Source organism: Tachyglossus aculeatus, chromosome 2 (assembly GCF_015852505.1).
Source record: "Tachyglossus aculeatus isolate mTacAcu1 chromosome 2, mTacAcu1.pri, whole genome shotgun sequence".
NCBI classification, from domain to species: domain Eukaryota; kingdom Metazoa; phylum Chordata; class Mammalia; order Monotremata; family Tachyglossidae; genus Tachyglossus; species Tachyglossus aculeatus.
Genome location: NC_052067.1, coordinates 144,098,404 through 144,115,860, shown reverse-complemented (window position 1 = coordinate 144,115,860; position 17,457 = coordinate 144,098,404). Strand labels below are relative to the sequence as shown.

The 17,457-nt window shown below is 47.3% G+C and overlaps 1 non-coding gene across 1 annotated transcript; it reads right to left on the bottom strand.

The window, feature by feature from the left end:
• Positions 1 to 1,018: 1,018 nt before the first annotated feature.
• TRNAL-UAA lies at positions 1,019 to 1,101 on the bottom strand. The gene has a single exon. It is a non-coding gene; the product is annotated as a tRNA-Leu (tRNA).
• Between the last annotated feature and the right edge of the window lie 16,356 nt (positions 1,102 to 17,457).

The window sequence follows — 17,457 nt, the reverse complement described above, 5'->3', positions numbered from 1 at the left end:
TGGTCATTAGAGACAGGTCATCTTAACGCTGGTGTCTGGGGATGATGGCAGAACAAATCCTGCATCAATTAGCAAACACCTAAGAGCAGAAGATCATCATCATCAATCGTATTTATTGAGCGCTTACTGTGTGCAGAGCACTGTACTAAGCGCTTGGGAAGTACAAGTTGGTTCCTAGAAAGCCAACCGAAATGATGCTATGAAGAGTCAAGTGTATCTGACCATTGTAATTTCTCTTAATACAGTGACAGAGCGTGAAGACAAAGCAGAAGTGTAGCGAGGCTGTCAGTGACAAACTAGGAAACTTTGAACTTGTTCCTCCAGCTTAAAAGCTGTATTAAGGGCTACGTCTCAGCATAAAAATAATAATAATAATGATGGTATTTGTTAAGCGCTTACTGTGTGCCAAGCACTGGTCTAAGCTCTGGAGTCGGTACAAGGTGATCAGGTTGTCCCTCGTGGGGCTCACCGTCTCAATCCCCATCAATCAATCGTATTGATTGAGCGCTTACTGTGTGCAGAGCACTGTACTAAGCGCTTGGGAAGTACAAGTTGGCAACATATAGAGACGGTCCCCCCCCCATTTTACAGTCGAGGTAACTGAGGCACAGAGGAGTTAAGTGACTTGCCCAAGGTCACACAGCTGACAAGTGGCGGAGCCGGGATTAGAACCCACGACCCCTGATTCCCAAGCCCGGGCTCTTGCCACCTGCTTCTCATTCATTCATTCATTCAGTCATATTTATTGAGCGCTTACTGTGTGCAGAGCACTGTACTAAGCGCTTGGGAAGTCCAAGGTGGCAACATCTAGAGACGGTCCCTACCCTACAGCGGGCTCACAGTCTAGAAGGGGGAGACAGACAACAAAATAAAACATATTAACAAAATAAAATAAATAGAATAGTAAATATGTACAAGTAAAATAGAGTAATAAATCTGTACAAACATTTATACAGGTGCTGTGGGGAGGGGAAGGAGGTGGGGGGGGAGGGGGAGAGAAGGAAGGGGGAATTATTCTTACCAGGTGTGGGATTCGAACCCACGTGGACATATGTCTGTTGGATCTTAAGTCCAACACCTTAACCACTCGGCCATCCTGGTGGGGTCTCATTCATTCATTCATTCATTCAATCGTATTTATTGAGCACTTACTGTGTTCAGAGCACTATACTAAGCGCTTGGGAAGTACAAGTCGGCAACATCTAGAGACGGTCCCTACCCAGCAGTGGGCTCACAGTCTAGAAGGACGGGCTCACTGTAAGCTCCTTGTGGGAAGGAATCGTTTCTATCAATTCTGTTGCATTGTACTTTCCCAAGTCCTCAGTACAGTGCTCTGCACACAGTAAACACTCAGTAAATATGCTTCATTAATTAATTAATTTATTCATTCATTCAATTGTATTTATTCATTCATTCAATCCTATTTATTGAGCGCTTACTGTGTGCAGAGCACTGTACTAAGTGCTTGGGAAGTACAAGTTTGCAACATATAGAGATGGTCCCTATTCAACAGCGGGCTGACAGTCTAGAAGGGGGAGACAGACAATAAAACAAAACATATTAACAAAATAAAATAAATAGAATAGTAAATATGTCCAAGTAAAATAAATAGAGTAATATATACAGGTGCTGTGGGGAGGGGAAGAAGGTAGGGCAGGGGGGATGGGGAGGGGGAGAGGAAGGAGGGGACTCAGTCTGGGAAGGCCTCCTGGAGGAGGTGAGCGCTCGATTGCTAATGCTACAGTTGCAGGCTTGCGGGGGGAGGGGAATGGTGATACTGTCAAGAATGATGGTAAATTAATTCATTTTAATTCAATCGCTTTTATTGAGCACGGTGTACTAAGTGCTGGGGAGAGTGCAACAGAACAGCAAACAGACCCATTCCCTGCCCACAATGAGCTCACTGTCTAGAGGGGCAGACAGACATTCAGATAAATAAATGAATTACAGATCTATACATATGTCAGCCTGCTGTTGGGTAGGGACCGTTGCCAACTTGGACTTCCCAAGCGCCTAGTACAGTGCTCTGCACACAGTAAGCGCTCAATAAATACGATTGAATGAGTGAATGAATGTGCTGTGGGGATGGGAGGGAGAATGAATGAAGGGCGACGCAGTAAGGAGTGGGAGGAGAGGAGGGCTCACGCAGGGAGGGCTTCTTGGAGGAGATGGGCCTTCAATAAGGCTTTGAAGTGTGGGGGAGAGGAATTGTCTGTCAGATATGAGGAGGGGAGGGTGTTCCAGGCCAGAGGTAGGATGGGGGCGAGAGGTCAGCGGTGAGATAGATGAGATGGAGGTGCAATGAGAAGGTTAGTATTAGAGGAACGAAGTGTGTGGGCTGGATTGTAGTGGGAGAGTTAGTGAGGTGAGGGGGCAAGGTGATTAACTGCTTTATAGCCAGTGGTGTGGAGTCTTTGTCTGATAATAATAATAATGATGGCATTTATTAAGCGCTTACTATGTGCAAAGCACTGCTCTAAGCGCTGGGGAGGTTACAAGGTGATCAGGTTGTCACACGGGGGGCTCACAGTCTTCATCCCCATTTTACAGATGAGGGAACTGAGGCCCAGAGAAGTTAAGTGACTTGCCCAAAGTCACACAGCTGAGAATTGGCGGAGCCGGGATTTGAACCCATGACCTCTGACTCCAATGCCCGTGCTCTTCTCCGTTGAGCCATGACCCGGCCCATGTCATCCCCCAGGCCTGGAATGCCCTCCCTCCCCATATCCGCCAAGCTAGCTCTCTTCCTCCCTTCAAGGCCCTACTGAGAGCTCCCCTCCTCCAGGAGGCCTTCCCACACTGAGCCCCTTCCTTCCTCTCGCCCTCCTCCCCCTCTCCATCCCCCCACCTTACCTCCTTCCCTTCCCCACAGCACCTGTATATATATATATATATATATATATATATATATATATATATATATATATATATATATATATATATATATATATATATATATATATATATATATGTTTGTACGGATTTATTACTCTATTTATTTTACTTGTACATATCTATTCTATTTATTTTATTTTCTTAATACGTTTGGTTTTGTTCTCTGTCTCCCCCTTCTAGACTGTGAGCCCACTGTTGGGTAGGGACCGTCTCTATATGTTGCCAACTTTTACTTCCCAAGCGCCTAGTACAGTGCTCTGCACACAGTAAGCGCTCAATAAATACGATTGATTGATTGATTGATTGGATCCAACATGCTTTTCTCCCGACCTAGATTGTCACATGCCCGGGGCCTGGGTCGCGTACTGTCTTGGAAACCCTCGGGCTGAAAACATTTCAGAGCCGACTTCCAGGTCACCGGAGGCGAACATCGAAAAGAGTCTTATTTTTGTCGGGAGGTAGAGGGACGGATCAACTTGTGTGTTAAATTAAAAACCCGAAATGGGGGGTGGTTTTAAAGATCGACAGGAAGAGAGAACGAGGCGCCGTTCTCTCCGGGGTCGGCCGAAGCCGTGACTTTTCCGCGTAGGCGGCCGCTCGCTGACGTGACCCGTCTCTCCACCGTCGTACGAGAAAGTCCTTCTCTTAATCAGCTGGCGCTCGGCGAACTCCCTATTTACTGTAATAATAATAATGGCATTTATTAAGCACTTACTGTGTGCAAAGCACTGTTCTAAGCGCTGGGGAGTTACAAGGTGATCAGGTTGTCCCACGGAGGGCTCACAGTCTTAATCCCCATTTTACAGATGAGGGAACTGAGGCGCAGAGAAGTTAAAATGGTCTCTATTTGTTGCTAAATTGTACTTTCCAAGCGCTTAGTACAGTGCTCTGCATACAGTAAGCGCTCAGTAAACCCCCCTGTGGGACCACCTGATCACCTTGTAACCTCCCCAGCACTTGGAGCAGTGCCTTGCACATGGTAAGCGCTTAATAAATGCCATCGTTATTATTATTATTATTAATAAACACAATTGAATGAATGAATCCGTGTGTGTATGCCGTTGATTAATCTCTTCCATACTGTTGACTGTAAGGACTCTAAAATGGGGATGAAAACTGTGAGCCCCCCGTGGGACAACCTGGTCACCTTGTAACCTCCCCGGTGCTTAGAACAGTGCTTGGCACATGGTGAGCGCTTAATAAATGCCATCATTATTATTATTATTATTAATAAACACAGTTGAATGAATGAATCCATGTGTGTATGCCGTTGATTAATCTCTTCCATACTGTTGACTGTAAGGACTCTAAAATGGGGATGAAAACTGTGAGCCCCCCGTGGGACAACCTGGTCACCTGGTAACCTCGCCAGTGCTTAGAACAGTGCTTGGCACATGGTGAGCGCTTAATAAATGCCATCATTATTATTATTATTATTAATAAACACAATAGAATGAATGAATCCATGTGTGTATGCCGTTGATTAATCTCTTCCATACTGTTAACTGTAAGGACTCTAAAATGGGGATGAAAACTGTGAGCCCCCCGTGGGACAACCTGGTCACCTGGTAACCTCCCCAGCGCTTAGAACAGTGCTTGGCACATGGTGAGCGCTTAATAAATGTCATTATTATTATTATTATTATTATTAATAAACACAATTGAATGAATGAATCCATGTGTGTATGCCGTTGATTAATCTCTTCCATACTGTTAACTGTAAGGACTCTAAAATGGGGATGAAAACTGTGAGCCCCCCGTGGGACAACCTGGTCACCTGGTAACCTCCCCAGTGCTTAGAACAGTGCTTGGCACATGGTGAGCGCTTAATAAATGCCATCACTATCATTATTATTAAACACAATTGAATGAATTGAATGAATGAATCTGTGTGTGTACGTGGTTGTATTTACTATTCTATTTATTTTATTTTGTTAATTTGTTTTGTTGTCTGTCTCCCCCTTCCAGACTGTGAGCCCGCTGTTGGGTAGGGACCGTCTCTAGATGTTGCCAACTTGGACTTCCCAAGCGCTTAGTCCAGTGCTGTGCACACAGTAAGCGCTCAATAAATACGAATGAATGAATGAAGTTACTTGCCCAACGTCACACAGCTGACAATTGGCAGAGCAGGGATTTAAACCCATGACCTCCGACTCCAAAGTCCGGGCTCTTTCCACTGAGCCACGCGGCTTTATCTTGCTGATAATTTGCCTGCAAGTCCATTTTGGGTGTTCGCCCGGTTTAATCCTCTCAAGACCGACTGTAACCTTGGGCATCTGTGAGACTGCCTAAATAGCTTTCTCAAGTAGCTGGGGTAACTGAGCTGTTTCTTGAATAAATATTTCCCGTGTCTTCTCTCAACTGTGTAATAACTGTCGTTAAATATCGAGGGAAACAGGGTTGTCTGGGCTTCGGAGTAGCCTGGCTCCTCTCCAGAGAAAATGAGCCCCAGCACTTCATCTGGGTTGCGGCATTGTTCATCAGAACAACGACTGGCATTTCAGTTCGTGGAGTCTTGGCCTCAGTTGTTATTTTGGTGACGATGGGCCAAAACGGCGAAATTTCGTTGGCTCTTCTGCCCTTCCTGTAGCTTTAATTGAATACAAGGATGAGGGGTGGTATGTGTGTATGTGTGTGTATGCGTATGCTGAGTTTGTAATACTCAATAGTATTTCTTTCCTGCTGTGCATAAGGGGGAGGGGGGAAATAATAATAATAATAATAATTTTGGTATTTGTTAAGCGCTTACTATGTGCAAAGCACTGTTCTAAGCGCTGATTGTTCCGTTGATCCTTGGGAGAGCTCCTTGTTTTTAAATGGTATTTACTAAGCAGTTACTACGTGTCGGGCACCGTACTAAGCGCTGGGTAGGTTCAAGCTAATCAGGTTGGACACAGTCCCTGTCCCACGCGGGGCTCACAGGCTTATACCCCATTTTGTAGATGAGGTCACTGAGGCCCAGCAAAGTGAAGTGACTTGTCCAGGGTCACACAGCAGACAAGCGGTGGAGCCGGGATTAGAATCCAGTTCTTTATGGCTCCCAGGCTCGTGCTCTATCCACTAGGCCAGGCTGCTTCTTGAATATTATTTTCAGTGGCAGGGACTCACAAGGTAGTGATGGAATTTGGAAATCCGGTGTTCTTCTCTCCTCCTCATCCTTCCCCTCCTCTTCATCCCCTTCCACCTCGTTCTCCTCCTTCTCTTCTTCATCCTCCTTCTCTTTGTCATCCTCCTCTTCTTTGTCATCCTCCTCCTTCTCATCTTCCTCCTCCTTCTCATCTTCCTCAGCAGCGTGGCTCAGTTGAAAGAGCCCGGGCTTTGGAGTCAGAGGTCATGGGTTCAAATCCTGCCTCCTCCACATAGCTGTGTGACTTTGGGCAAGTCACTTCACTTCTCTGGGCCTCAGTTACCTCATCTGGAAAATGGGGATGAAGACTGTGAGCCCCCCGTGGGACAACCTGATCACCTTGTTAGCCTCCCCAGCGATTAGAACAGTGCTTTGCACATAGTAAGTGCTTAATAAATGCTATTATTATTATTATTATTATTATTATTATCCTCATCCTTGTCCTCCTTCTTCTCATCCTCCTCCTCCTCCTCCTCCTCCTCCTTGTCATTTTCCTCATTGTCCTCCTCCTCCTCGTCCTACTTATCCTCATCCACCTCATCATCCTGTTCATCCTCATCCTCCTCCTCATCCTTGTTTTACTCCGTTGTCCTCATCATCATCCTCCTCCTCCTCCTCACCCTCGTCCTCCTCCTCATTTTTGTCCTCCTTGTCCTCCTCCTCATCCTTGTCGTTCTCCTCCTCATCCTTGTCGTTCTCCTCCTCATCCTTGTCGTTCTCCTCCTTATCCTTGTCATTCTCCTCATCGTCCTCCTCCTCGTCCTCCTCCTTTTCCCTCTCATCCTTGTCCTTCTCCTCCTCATCCTTGTCCTCCTCGTCATCCTCTTCCTCATCCTTGTTGTCCTCCTCGTCATCCTCTTCCTCATCCTTGTCGTTCTCCTCATCATCCTCTTCCTCATCCTTGTCGTTCTCCTCATCATCCTCCCCCTTGTCACCCTCGTCCTCCTCCTTTTCCTTATCATCCTCGTCCTCCTTGTCCTCCTCCTCATCCTTGTCGTTCTCCTTGTCCTCCTCCTTATCCTTGTCGTTCTCCTTGTCATCCTCCTCCTCGTCCTCCTCATCCTTGTCCTTGTCCTCCTCATCCTCCTCCTCATCCTTGTCATTTTCCTCATCGTCCTCCTCCTCGTCCTCCTCCTCCTCGTCGCCCTCATCCTCCTCCTCTTCCTTCTCATCCTCGTCCTTGTCCTCCTTGTCCTCCTCCTCCTCCTCGTCCATCTCCTCCTTGTCCACCTCCTCCTCCTCCTCTTTCTTGTTGTTCTCCTCGTCATCCTCCTCCTCATCCTTGTCGTTCTCCTCATCGTCCTCCTTCTTGTCCTCCTCTTTTTCCTTCTCATCCTCGTCTTCCTTGTCCTCCTTATCCTCATCCTTGTCCACCTTGTCCTCCTTGCCCTCCTCCTCATCCTTGTCGTTCTCCCTGTCGTCCTCCTCCTCATCCTTGTCACCCTTGTCCTCCTCCTTTTCCTTCTCATCCTTGTCCTCCTTATCCTCATCCTCCTCGTCCTCCTCTTCATTCTTGTCATTCTCCTTGTCCTCCTCCCCGTTGCCCTCATCCTCCTCCTTCTCCTTCTCATCCTCCTTGTCCTCCTCCTCATCCTTGTCATTCTCCTTGTCATCCTCCTCCTCGTCCTCCTCATCCTCGTCCTTGTCCTCTTCGTCCTCCTCCTCATCCTTGTCATTCTCTTCATCGTCCTCCTCCTCGTCATCCTCCTCCTCGTCCTCCTCCTCGTCATCCTCCTCCTCGTCCTCCTCCTTGTCACCCTCCTCCTCCTCCTCTTCCTTCTCATCCTCGTCCTTGTCGTCCTTGTCCTCCTCATCCTCATCCTTGTCCTCCTCCTCCTCGTCCACCTCATCGTCCTCCTCCTCATCCTTGTCTTTCTCCTGTTCGTCCTCCCTGTCATCATCATCCTCCTCCTCGTCCTCATCTTTCTTCTCGTCATCCTCCTCCTCGTCATCCTCCTCCTCCTCGTCCTCCTCCTCCTCTTCCTCCTCATCCTCGTCCTTGTCCTCCTCGTCCTCCTCCTCATCCTTGTCGTTCTCCTCATCATCCTCCTCCTCATCCTTCTTATTCTCCTCCTTCTCCTCCTCCTTGTCGCCCTCGTCCTCCTCCTCTTCCTTCTCATCCTCGTCCTTGTCCTCCTCGTCCTCCTCCTCATCCTTGTCGTTCTCCTCATCATCCTCCTCCTCATCCTTCTTATTCTCCTCCTTCTCCTCCTCCTTGTCGCCCTCGTCCTCCTCCTCTTCCTTCTCATCCTCGTCCTTGTCCTCCTCGTCGTCCTCCTCCTCCTTGTCGTTCTCTTCATCGTCCTCCTCCTCGTCATCCTCCTCCTCCTTGCCCTCCTCCTTGTCGCCCTCGTCCTCCTCCTCTCCCTCCTCATCCTTGTCCTCCTCATCCTCCTCGTTGTTCTCCTCGTCGTCCTCCTCATCCTCCTTGTCGCCTTCCTCCTCCTCCTTTCCCTTCTCATCCTCATCTTGTCCTCCTTATCCTTGTCCTCCTCCTCATCCTTGTCGTTCTCCTCGTCGTCATCCTCCTCCTCCTTATCGCCCTCCTCCTCCTCCTCCTTGTCCTTCTCCTCCTTGTCCTTCTCATCCTTGTCCTCTTCATCTTTGTCCTTGTCCTTGTCCTTCTCCTCCTCCTCCTCGTCCTTCTCATCCTGTGTCCTGCCTGTTGCCGTTTCCCGTGGGCACTATATGGTGGGTCGGGGCTGGCATCGTGGCCGGGATGGGGATAGGGAAGGGGGCCGCCATCAGGGAGAGTCCAGCGTTCAGATACCTTGGGGGTCCGGGGAGCCAGCCCCCTCCCCAGCCCCCGGCCGCTCAGTGGGATTTCACATGTCACACATCATGGATGGGAACAAAGAACAGAGAAGCAGCGTGGCTCAGTGGAAAGAGCCCGGGCTGTGGAGTCAAAGGTCATGGGTTCAAATCCCGGCTCCGCCAATTGTCAGCTGTGTGACTTTGGGCAAGTCACTTCACTTCTCTGGGCCTCAGTTACCTCATCTATAAAACGGGGATGAAGACTGTGAGCCCCCCGGGGGACAACCTGATGACCTTGTATCTACCCCAGCACTGAGAACAGTGCTTGGCACATAGTGAGCGCTTAATAAATGCCATCATTATTAAAGAACTCCGCCTTTGAAAACACTAACTTGGTCCTGACCTATTTTGTGGACCCATTTGGGGGATTTAGTACAGTGCTCTGCACACAATAAGCACTCAATAAATACGATTGAATGAATGAATTCCAGGGCAGAGGAATCCATGTGAGGTGTCCGTTGGAGAACATGGAAATCTGCTGTCTTGGGGTAGATCCGGGCACTGTTCTAAGTGTTGGGGGGAGATACAAGCTAATTAGGTTGGACGCGGTCCCTGTCCCACATGGGGCTCACAGTCTTAATCCCCATTTTACAAATGAGGGAACTGAGGCACAGAGAAGTGAAGTGCCTCACCCAAGGTCACACAGCAGACAAGTGGCGAAAATGCCGGCTTCAAAATGGCTGAGGTTTGTTTTATCATTTTAAAAATTCATTCATTCATTCAATCATATTTACTGAGTGCTTACTGTGTGCAGAGCACTGTACTAAGCGCTAGGGAAATACAATTTGGCAACAGATAGAGACAATCCCTACCCAACAGCTGGCTCACAGTCAAGAAGGGGGAGACAGACAACAGAACAAAACAAGTAGACAGGCGTCAATAGCATCAGAATAGATAAATAGAATTATAGATATATGGGAAGGAGCACATATGTGGAAAAAGATTCCACCAGTGGGATTTCTTGCTCTCAATAACAGTCATTTATTGAGCACCTTCAAGGCAACCAATCAGTGGCATTTATTGAGTGCTCACCTTGAGCAGACAACTATACTAAGAGAAGCAGCGTGGCTCAGTGGAAAGAGCAAGGGCCGGAGAGCCAGAGGTCGTGGGTTCTAATCCCGGCTCCGCCACTTGTCAGCTGTGTGACCTTGGTCAAGTCACTTCACTTCTCTGGGCCTCAGTTCCCTCGTCTGTCAAATGGGGATGAAGACTGTGAGCCCGACGTGGGACAAGCTGATTACCTTGTATCTACCCCAGCGCTTAGAACAGTGCTGGGCACATAGTAAGTGCTTAACAAATACCAACATTATTATTATTATTACTAAGCACGTGGGAGAGTACAGAAGAACCTAGTTGGTTGCCAATATGTTGCCTATATGTTGCCAATTTGTACTTCCCAAGCGCTTAGTACAGTGCTCTGCACATAGTAAGCGCTCAATAAATACGATTGATGATGATGATGATGGTAGACACGTTCCTTGTCCGCAACAAGCTTACAGTCTAGAGCGGTTAATCGGGCGAATTTATTCAGTGTTTACTACGCGTGGAGCACTGTACTAAGCACTTGGGAGAGTAACCTAAAACAGAATTAGTGGATACATTTCCTGCCCACAGGAGCTTACGGTCTACATCGTGATAACACTGCGTCTTGGTCCAAAACTGAGGAAGGAAAGATTAGATGGTAGTGTTGTTTCCATAAATGCACCAAACCGCATGGCCAAGTCCAAAGGACCCAGGCCTCGGAGTCAGGGGATCTGGGTTCTAATCCCACCTCTGCTAATTACTTGATGTGTGGCCTTGGGCAAGTCACTTAACTTCTCTGTGCCTCAGTTTCCTCAACTGTAAAATGGGGATTCAATCCCTGTTCTCCCTCCTTTTTAGATTGTGAGCCCCATATGGGACAGGGAGGATATCTGACCTAATTGACAGTGTACATACCACAGCGCTTAGAACAGTGTTTTTCTAGTGTACTTTCCCAAGCATTTACAGTAAGCACTTAATAAATGTGATTGAATAATCTTTTAGACTGTGAGCCCACTGTTGGGTAGGGACTGTCTCTATATGTTGCCAATTTGTACTTCCCAAGCGCTTAGTACAGTGCTCTGCACATAGTAAGCGCTCAATAAATACGATTGATGATGATGATGATGAATAAATGGATGAATGAATGACACATACTAAGCGCATATCAAATGCCATTAAAGAAAGAAGAAAAGAAAGAAGCCGTTTGAAGATCGTTCTTCATTCATTCAGTCGTATTTATTGAGCACTTACTGGGTGCAGAGCACTGTGCTGAGCACTTGGGAGAATACGATAGAACAATGAATCGTCACATCCTTATCCTGAAATGTGATCCCGGTTTTAGGGTGAAAACCTGATCCCAGCCTCCCAAGCCCGCTGCTCGGAAGTAAGATTACAATTTTTGGTGCTTTCCTTTGCTCTGCCTGTGTTTCCAGCACTTAGAATAGTGATTTGCACATAGTAAGCGCTTAATAAATGCCATTATTATTATTATTATTATTCCTCATGGAGTCAAAGGCAAACTCTTCTGTTCCAAGACTGTGAGCCTGTTGTTGGGTAGGGATTCATTCATTCATCCAATCGTATTTATTGAGCACTTACTGTGTGTAGAGCACTGTACTAAGTGCTTGGGAAGTACAAGTTGGCAACATATAGAGACGGTCCCCAACAGCGGGCTCATAGTCTAGAAGGGGGAGACAGACAACAAAACATATTAACAAAATAAAATAAATAGAATAAATATGTACAAATAAAATAGAGTAATCAATCATCCTCCTTGTCATCCTCCTCCTCCTCCTCGTCCTTGCTATTTAGAATAGCAAATATGAACAAGTAAAATAAATAGAAAAATATGGAGTGCTTCACGAATTTGCGTGTCATTGTCTCTGTTTGTTGCTGAATTGTATTTTCCAAGGGCTTAGTCCAGTGCTCTGCACACAGGAAGCGCTCAATAAATCATCATCATCATCATCATCAATCGTATTTAATGAGCGCTTACTGTGTGCAGAGCACTGTACTAAGCGCTTGGGAAGTACAAGTTGGTAACATAAATGCAATTGAATGAATGAATCAGAGTCTCCCTCAGAAAATGCCCAGGTTAAACAGTAGCCTCGAGCTCTGGGAATCTTCATCATTTGTCCCCAGCTTTCCTGTTGAGCCACAGGATTTCCCCATAAACAACTCGTGTTTCGGATCGAGCGGTCTAAGGAGGATTCAGATCTTAAATGAAAGCGGGGAGGTGTTTTTTGAGGTGTGGATGCGCACACTCGGCATATGGAGGAGTCAGAGTGGCCTAGTGGATAGAGCCCGGGTCTGGGTTCTAATCCCGGCTCCACCACCTGTCTGCTGTGTGACCTTGGGCAAGTCACTTAACTTCTCTGGGCCTCAGTTCCCTTATCTCTACAGTGGGGATTGAGACGGTGAGCCCCATGTTGGACGGGGACTCTGTCCAACCTGGTTAGCTTGTTTCTACCCCAGCGCTTAGCACAGTGCGTGGCACGGAGTAAGAGCATAACAAACACAATTAAAAAAAAGTCAAAACAAGTAAACAGGCATCAATATAAATACATAGAATTATAGATATATACACATCAAAACACGTAAACAGGCATCAATATAAATAAATAATAATAATGGCATTTACTGAGTGCTTACTATGTGCACAGCACTGTTCTAAGCGCTGGGGAGGTTACAAGGTGATCAGGTTGTCCCACGGGGGGCTCACAGTCTTAATCCCCGTTTTACAGATGAGGTCACTGAGGCCCAGAGAAGTGAAGCGACTTGCCCAAGATCACACAGCAGACACGTGGAGGATCCGGGATTAGAACCCATCATCTTCTGAGTCCCAGGCCCAAGCTCTTCCCACTACACCGTGCTGCTTCCATAATAAATAGATAAAAAGATAATAAAGACCAGTCTCTCATCTCATCATCATCATCATCAAGCGTATTTATTGAGCACTTACTGTGTGCAGAGCACTGTACTAAGCGCTTGGGAAGTCCAAGTTGGCAACATCTAGAGGCAGTCCCTACCCAACAGTGGGCTCACAGTCTAAAAGGGGGAGACAGAGAACAAAACCAAACATACTAACAAAATAAAATAAATACTCACTAGTAGAGGGTGGCTTTGACCCCACCGGGTGGAAGGATGAAAAACATTGTGCTGCGAAGATTTAATTTCATTAACTCAGAGGCCCTTTCCGTAAGTAATGCATTCACCGTTTCCTGCGTGGACGCACCGCCGAAGATTTAGCCAAAGAATCAACCCTGAGTTTCCTTCTATTATACTCCCACGGAAAATGGAGACCGGATGAAAAATGGTGTTTTGTCATCTTTGGGAGGAAGCCAGAGGAACACGATCCCGCGTTTCTCGAGAGAGTTTCTAGAGAAGCGATGTGGCCTAGTGGGAAGAGCCCGGGCCTGCGAGTCTGAGGGCCTGAGTTCTAATCCCGGCTCCACCACTTGTCTGCCGTGTGATCTGGGGCTAACTTCTCTGTGCCTCAGCTGTAAAGTTCATTCATTCGTTCAGTCGTATTTATTGAGCGCTTACTGTGTGCAGAGCACTGTAATAAGGTCTTGGGAGAGTACAGTATAACAACAAACAGACATGTTCCTTGCCCACAACGAGCTTACAGTCTACAGGGGGAGACAGACATCGAGAAGCAGCATGGCGCAGTGCATTGAGCATTCATTCATTCATTCAATCGTATTTATTGAGCGCTTACTGCGTGCAGAGCACTGTACTAAGCGCTTGGGAAGTACAAGTTGGCAACATATAGAGACGGTCCCTACCCTACAGTGGGCTCACAGTCTAGAAGCACGGGCTTGAAAGTCAGAAGGTCATGGGTTCTGGTTCTCTCCTGGTTCTCCTCTTATCTCTCCAGCTGTTCATTCTCAGTCTCCTTCACGGGCTCCCCCTCCCATCCCCTTGCTGTAGGGATTCCTCAAGGGACAGTTCTCGGTCCCCTTCTGTTCTCCATCTATACTCACTCCCTTGGTAAACTAATTCGCTTCCACAGCTTCAGTTATCATCTCTACGCTGATGACACCCAAATCTACATCTCGCCCCTGCTCTCTCTTCCTCCCTCCAGGCTCGCATCTCCTCCTGCCTTCAGGACATCTCCATCTGGATGTCTGCCCGCCACCTAAAACTCAACATGTCCAAGACTGAACTGCTTATGTTCCCTCCCAAACCCTGCCCTCTCCCTGACTTTCCTGTCACTGTAGACGGCACTACCATCCTTCCCGTCTCACAAGCCCGGAACCTAGGTGTCATCCTCGACTCCGCTCTCTCGTTCACCCCTCACATCCAATCCGTCACCAAAACCTGCCGGTCTCACCTCAACAACATCACCAAGATCCGCCCTTTCCTCTCCATCCAAACCTCTACCTTGTTGGTACAATCTGTCATCCTATTCCGACAGGATTACTGCATCAGCCTCCTCTCTGATCTCCCATCCTCCTGTCTCTCCCCACTTCAGTCTATACTTCACTCTGCTGCCCGGATTATCTTTGTTCAGAAACGCTCTGGGCATGTCACTCCCCTCCTCAAAAATCTCCAGTGGTTGCCTGTCAACCAATGAATCAGGCAAAAACTCCTCACTCTCGATTTCAAGGCTGTCCATCCCCTCGCCCCCTCCTACCTCACCTCCCTTCTCTCCTTCTCCAGCCCGCACACTCCACTCTTCTGCCGCCACTCACCTCCTCACTGGGCCTCATTCTCGCCCGTCCCGCCGTCCACCCCGGCCCACATCCTTCCTCTGGCCCGGAATGCCCCCAATCCCTCTGCCCATCCGCCAAGCTAGCTCTCTTCCTCCCTTCAAAGCCCTACTGAGAGCTCACCTCCTCCAGGAGGCCTTCCCACACTGAGCCCCCCCTTTTTCCTCCCCTCCTCCTTCTCCCCATCTCCCTCCTCCCTCCCTCTGCCCTTCCCCCTTCCTCTCCCCACAGCACTTGTATATATTTGTACATATTTATTACTCTACTTTATTTGTACATATTTACTGTATTTATTTTATTATTGATGTGTATATAGCTATAATTCTATTTATTCTGATGGTATTGACACCTGTCTACTTGTTTTGTTCTGTTGTCTGTCTCCCCCTTCTAGGCTGTGAGCCAGTCCTTGGGTAGGGACCGTCTCTATTTGTTGCCGATTTGTACTTCCCAAGCACTTAGTACAGTGCTCTGTACACAGTAAGCGCTCAGTAAATATGACTGAATGAATGAATGAATGGGTTTTAATCCCGCCCCCACCACATGCCTGCTGTGTGACCTTGGGCAAGTGGCTTCACTTCTCTGGGCCTCAGTTACTTCATCTGTAAAATGGGGATTGAGACTGTGAGCCCCATGTGGGACAGGGCCTGTGTCCAACCCGATTAACTTGTATCCACCCCAGCGCTTAGTACAGTGCCTGGCACGTAGTAAATGCTTAACAGATACCATAATTATTATTATTAATATAAATAAATTACAGATATGTACATAAGTGCTGCGGGGCTGGGAGGGGAGATGACTGAAGGTGGGGGGGAATGAAATAAATGGGGATTACGACTGACTGCCATGTGGGACGTGAACTGTGTCCAATCTGATTATCCTGTATCTACTCCAGTGCTCAGTACAGTACCGCAGCATGGCGTTGTGGAAAGAGCATGGGTTTGGGAGTCAGAGGATGTGGGTTCTAATCCTGGCTCCACCACTTGTCTGCTGTGTGACCTCGGGCAGGCCACTTAACTTCTCTATGCCTCAGTTACGTCATCTGTAAAATGGGGATTTAAGACCGTGAGCACCCCGTGGGACAACCTGATCACCTTGTAACCTCCCCCGTGCTTAGAACAGTGCTTTGCACATAGTAAGCGCTTAATAAATGCTATCAATCAATCGTATTTATTGAGCGCTTACTGTGTGCAGAGCACTGTACTAAGCGCTTGGGAAGTACAAGTCGGCAACACATAGAGCCGTACCCAACAGCGGGCTCACAGTCTATCATTATTATTATTATTATCTGTAAAATGGGGATTTAAGACTGTGAGCCCCACGTGGGACAACCTGATTACCTTGTATCTACGCAGCTCTTAGGACAGTGCTTAGCACATAGTAAGTGCTTAACAAATACCATAATTATTATTATTATATAGTGAGCACTTTCCCAAGTACCATAAAAAAAAACCCAACAACAATAAAACCCAGATATTTTATCCTCCGGACTGCAAGCTCGTTGTGGGCGGGGAATGTGTCTGCTTATTGTTGTATTGTGCACTCCCAAGTGCTTAGCACAGTGCTCTGTGCACAGTAAGCGCTCAGTCAATACAGTTGATGGAATGATTTCATTTAATCGTATTTATTGAGCGCTTACTGTGTGCAGAGCACTGTACTATTGAATGAATGCTTCCATCCAGGGAAGGGAAGCCAGGTTCTGTTGCCGGGGCTGATAAGGAGCGAACTGGACGGGGTCGAGGGGGGATGAAGATGATGACGTTCAGGCCTGGTGAGACAAGTCAAGTGATTGCTGACAGGATGTCAGGAGACCAGTTGCGTCATTTTGGCTCTGTCGCCGTTGAGTTGTGTGACCTTGGAGAAGTCATTTCCATTCTCCTCCCCTTTGCCTCTTCACCTGAAGAGGGATGAAGCAACACGGCTCAGTGGCTAGAGCACGGGCTCAGGAGTCAGAGGTCATGGTAATGATGGCATGTATTAAGTGCTTACTATGTGCAAAGCACTGTCCTAAGTGCTGGGGAGGTTACAGGGTGATCAGGTTGTCCCACCTGGGGCTCACAGTCTTCATCCCCATTTTACAGATAAGGGAACTGAGGCACAGAGAAGTTGTGACTTGCCCAAAGTCACACAGCTGACAAGCGGCGAAGCTGGGGCTCTAATCCCAGCTCCTCCACTTGCCTGCTGTGTGACCTTGGATGAGTCACTTCACTTCTCTGGGCCTCAGTTGCCCCATCTGTAAAGTGGGGATTGAGACTGGGAGCCCCACATAGAACAGGGACCGTGTCCAACCCAATTTGCTTGTATCTACCTCAGCTCTTAGTACAGTGTCTATCACATAGGAAGTGCTTAACAAATACCATAATTATTATTATTATTGATGAAAAGACTGACCTTTCTACCTCACAGATGGAAATTCCACAATTATTATTATTATTGTTTTTGAAGAAAAGACGGTCCCTTCTACCTCACAGGTGGATCGTGTCACTGCTGGAAAGTTTGGTCAATATTATTGGTGGGCTATATAGGTGAATATATAAAGACGGTCCCTTCTTCCTCACAGATGGATTGTGTCACTGCTGGAAAGCTTGGTCAATATTATTGGTGGGCTATATAGGTGAATATATGCCGACCTTCTCACTTTTTTAATAATAATAATAATAATCATGGCATTTGTGAAGTGCTTACTATGTGCCAGGCACTGTACTAAGTGCTGGGGTGGATAAAATCAAAAATCGGGTTGGAAACAGTCCCTGTCCCAGGTGGGGTTTACAGTCTCAATCCCCATTTTCCAGATGAGGGAACTTAGTCGTTCAATCGTATTTATTGAGCGCTTACTGTGGGCAGAGCACACAGGAACTGAGCCCCAGAGAATCAATCAATCGATCA